This window comes from Zalophus californianus, chromosome 12, assembly GCF_009762305.2.
Source record: "Zalophus californianus isolate mZalCal1 chromosome 12, mZalCal1.pri.v2, whole genome shotgun sequence".
In the NCBI taxonomy this organism is placed as follows: domain Eukaryota; kingdom Metazoa; phylum Chordata; class Mammalia; order Carnivora; family Otariidae; genus Zalophus; species Zalophus californianus.
The window spans coordinates 63878830-63883991 of NC_045606.1; positions in this window are offsets into that span (position 1 = coordinate 63878830).

Genomic DNA, 5162 nt, shown 5'->3' on the forward strand with positions numbered 1-5162 from the left:
TGGGCAGGCACTGTGAAGGTCACCTAATTTGGAAGTTTCTCACTGAAGCCCCGCTTCTGCTCTGTAGAAGGAACACCGTGGATCCTGGTGCCACCCTCAGGGAGGTCTTTCTGAAATGCTTTTCTCTTCTACTTTGAAGTGGGCATCGGAGAGCAGGCTTTCCTTGAGGGCTATAGGGCTTTCAGAGCCCATTTTCTGTTTGTGTAAGGTTGGTTGCCCAAAGATTGTTTCAAGGGTTAAACTGTCAAAGAAGGTCTTAAGCCCGGAATCATGGTTTCTTTGACAACACACGTCCCACAAAAACTGTGTGGGCTTTTGATCTATTTGCTTCAGTAAATCTCATGTATCAATAATGATACCCCAATTTTTTCCTAGCCTAATTTTTAAAATCAGCTTTGTTTCCTTATCTCTCTTTCTCCTCCTTTCTCTTCCCCTCTCCTGTCTCTCTTTTTATAAAGTTAATGGTGGCCATGTTGAGCTATCTAAAACAATATGTTTTGGGGAGAAGGCAACATGCTTAATCTGATGTTTGCTATAGAACTTGGTTACTCTGTGCTGTTACCTTCAGACACTTGATGTTCCTGGACAGCTGGACTCTCGCTATCACCACCACTGTGAATATTTTCTCACCTATTCCAGTGTCTTTTGATTGGGAGCCCTGATTGGGTTAAACTCCTTTCTGGCTCTCAGGTAGTATGGAAAAGGAACCACTGGTCTCATTGGCTTCCTGTGAATTGAGAAGTGAACCTCTGTCTTACCATGACTCAATCCCTTTATGAGCCCGAGCACCATATGTATCCTCCTGTGTTTCAAAAACAATGCTCTCATGTAACCGTTCTCCTTAGGGAAGAAAATGCACCCAGAAGTTCCCCACAAGGAGACAGCTCAAGTTACATCAAGTATTGTATCCTGTTCCAGGTCTGGGATCTCCACATTATACTCTATTTTCTTTCACTGTTAGTCTACAGCTATAAACCAAATTGGAAAATTCACCATCAAGAACCCATAAAGGGAGAAAGAAATGAAACAAAATGGAATTTAGGTAAAATATATAAATATATGTACTTGAGATAATAAAGAGGGGATTTCTGGTAGATGCTATGCTCTTAGGTAAGAGATCATGGAGTTGTAGCTGGCTGGGATGGCTGTTTCTTGCTCTCCTACCCAGTTTATTTACACCTTCACTGCTGAGAGACTGGATCCCCTGGTGGTCCTGCTTGTATAGTATCACAGCACTTTTCTAAAACATTTTGTAATGACCTCTGGAGTAGGTTGAGTTATTAATTTACTTATGACCTGGGGACAGTGAAAAGTGGGTATGGATTGGGGTATGAGAAGAATTGTTTTCCTCTTATTTAGCTACTTATTCAGGCAAGGGGAGCCCATCACTAAAGCAAGGGGTCTAGTTCAGCAGGCAAAGGAAAATCAACTTTTGTATATGAAGTAAGATTCTGATAAACAGCTTAACATTTGGTCTGTCATTTTATTTCTCTGTTTTTTTTTTTTTTTTTCCATTTCCTATCTTCCTGTGGGTTACTTGAAACTTCTCTTAGAATTCTATTTTATCTATAGTACATTTTAGTGCATCTCTTTGTATAAAATTTTGTTATTTCTCTAGGTCCTATATTATACAGACATAACTTACCAACAGTCTACTACTGTTGGACATTTTACCAGTTCATATAAAGTGTGGAAGTCTTATCTTATCTTAAGTTCCTTTATCCTTTCCCATTTGCCTTAAATATTTCCTCTACATATGTTGACAATTACATCAAACAATGCTATAATTTTTGTTTCAAACATCACACACAATCTTGAAAACTCAAGAGGAAAAAGAAAGCATATGATACCTACCCACATCTACTTTTTCTCTTGTTCTTTAGTCCTTCCCATGTTCCTAGATTTGTTCTTTTGCATTTCCTGTCTGTTTCAAGAACTTTCTTTAGCCATTTTCCCAGGGTAAGTCTGCAGGTGACAAATTCTCTTGGTTTTCCTTCATCTGAGAATGTCTTGATTTCTCCTTCAAGCCTGGAGGATGTTTTCCCCCTGGATGTAGAATTTGGGCTTGATAAGCTCTTTCCTTTCAGCACTTAAACAAATTATGGCACCTCTTCCTCCTGGTTATTTCTGACAGACATCTGCTCTCATTTCAATCGTTTCTCCTCTGTAGGTAGGGTGTCAACTTCTCTCTCACTGCTTTCTGGATGTTTTGTCCTTGGTTTTAGAAGTTTGACGCTAATGGGTCTTAGTGAGCATTTCTTTGAATTTATTCTCATTGGGGTCCAATAATTTTCTGGAAGAATCTAGGTTTATATAATTTGCCAAATTTGGATAAATTTTACTTGTGATTTCTTTGAAATTTTTTCAGCCCTGCCCTCTTTCTCCTCTGCTCTGAAACTCTCATGATATGAATATTAGATCTTTTGTTATATCCAAAGACTATTCCTTTTATTTCAGTGTATTTTCTCTCTGTTATTCAGACTGGGTAATTTCTATTATTCTATCTTCCATTTCACTGATTCTTCCCTCTGTCCTTTTTATTCTACCATTGAGTTTAGCTTTTCATTTTGGTTATTGTATTTTTGGTTCTAAATTTCCCATTTGGTTCTTCTTTATGTCTTCCATTTATTAGCTGAGATTTTTTTTTCTATTTCATTTGTTCCAAGTCTGTTTGTAATTACTTACTAAAGCACTTTTTTTGATGGTTGCTTGAAAATCCTTGTGAGATAATGCTAACATCTGTAAGATCTTGGTGTTATGTGTTGATTGCCCTTTTTCATTCACATTGAGATTTTTCCTGGTTTTAGTGTGACAAGTGATTTCCGATTGTATCTTGGGCATCTTGGGCATCTTGGGCATTATGTTATAAGACTCTGCATCTTATTTGAATTATTAAATCTTGTGGTTTCAGCATGCCTCCTCTGATACCAGACTAGTGGAGGGAGGGAGTCTCCCCTTTGTTACTGCCTTATCTGATCTTCATTTGACTATGATATACATGAGAAATTTTTATTGTGTTAGGCTACTAAGATTGAGATTTTTACAACAGCTAGTATTAATTAATCTAATCCTTCAGAAAAATCCTTTGTTTCTCTGATCTATGCAGATCACTGACTAATTTCTCATTTTTTTTCATTAATGGGCACAATATAGTGTGTGGGTAGATGTGGGGGTGTGGGTGGGAAAATTCGGAGGGAGGGAACAGCAGCTTCTGTCTGTGCTTATTCAGGAATATTGAGTAAATTAGTATTTCTTTACAGAGCCATAAAGCTCAGTGTGATGGTTTCTCCCAACCGCCCCCCTCCCCAAGAAGAAAATAATCTCCAGTTGTGCACTGGTGAACATTTTTGCCTTTGGGCTACTCTTCTGTCCTTGGGCTTAGAGCAGCAGTTGTCATGGCCTGAAGAGAGAATGGTATACCCTACACTGAAGAATGTTTTCTTCCCCACAGGATCCAGCCTGCTGTTTGTAATAAACTCTGAAATGTGTGTATAGCATATGCTGCTGACACAGGAAGCATGTCATGAAGTAACAATCGTATGGCCGTGGCCCAATGGAGCAGGTGAGTCTGTTCAATGACACAATTTGCTTCCCTCTTCTACATCGGCACTCAGATCCTGGTTTCAGGAGAAGCCACCAGAGCCTTCTCCTCTCCAAACCAGATTTTCCTCTTATCCCTGGTTAAAGGGAGAGAGTAAGGTGACTGCCTCCACCACCTCTACCAACTCTGCAGTCCAGCTCTGAGCAGAGGGCCCTGTGCTTCAGATCAAGTGACATTCCGTAGGCAAGAGCCTTTTGTAATTTGTAACTCTCAAATATGCATGGTGTGAGGGAACATGGCATTGGAGGTTTGTTGTGGGGTTTTTTTGTAATTTTATTTATTTATTTTTATTTTATTATGTTATGTTAATCACCATACATTACATCATTAGTTTCTGATGTAGTGTTCCATGATTCATTGTTTGCCTATAACACCCAGTGCTCCATGCAGAAAGTGCCCTCTTTAATACCCATCACCAGGCTAACCCATTCCCCCCACCCCCCTCCCCTCTAGATCCCTCAGGTTGTTTCTCAGAGTCCATAGTCTCTCGTGGTTCATCTCCCCCCTCCGATTTCCCCCTTCATTTTTCCTTTCCTACTATCTTCTTTTTTTTTTTTTAACATATAATGAATTATTTGTTTCAGAGGTACAGGTCTGTGATTCAACAGTCTTACACAATTCACAGCGCTGGGTTTTGAAGTCAGACCCACTTCTTTTCCAAATCCGGTCTCCACTGCCTTCTAGCTAGGAAATGTTGGGAATGAATATTCCTTGACTTCTGTGATTTTCCAGTTTTCTCCGTTCTAACATGGAGCCTCTAAGACCTATTCCTCGGGTGGGATTAAGAGAAATAACATGTGAAGCCCTTAGCTCTGTGTCTAGCACATATTTAGGGCTCAATAAATGTGAGTTCTCCTTCCTCTTCTCTCTTTCCTACCCACATAATGTCCTCTAGGTGCAGCACAGAGACAATTCTTTCCTGTGCCCCTGCCTGACTCAGTACATTTCTGGATATCCGGAAAGAGACTTCTTCAATTATGATTATATAAGCTCTCCAGCAAGTAACTGGCTACTTTACTAAAGTAAATCACGTCTCAGTCCTTCTCCACCAGAGACTCCATTGGATCAAGATAGAAGGAAGGTGGTAGAACGGACAAGGCACTAGGCTAGGTGTCAGAAGACCTGCATGAAGGTCTCCTTTCCAGCTGTGGCAATAGTGATTAAATTAGAAATGTCTCCAGATCTAAGTTTACTTGTATGGAAAATGGTGGTAATGGTATCCACAGAAAACTTTATGAAATGCAAGACCTAGGACACATATGAAGTATTTTGGTAAGGATACATTTTTGTTTGTTTTTTTGCTTGCCCAGTTTTTCTGTATGTCCAGGTATCTGTGCCGTATGTATCTTCCCCAGATCCTGGGAGAGCTGTGTCCTGTATACAAGGGCCATGCTTTGGCTGGGCCATCCAACCCCTGCCCCTGGACTCACATCATCTTTCTTTGCTCATGTCAAGAATCTTCGGTTTAGAAAAAAAAAAAAAAAAAGCAACTTTGGTTTCAATGTATGCTACTTTAAAACAATCCCTGTCAGGGGAAAACAGAGGGAGAATGTTCTATCTT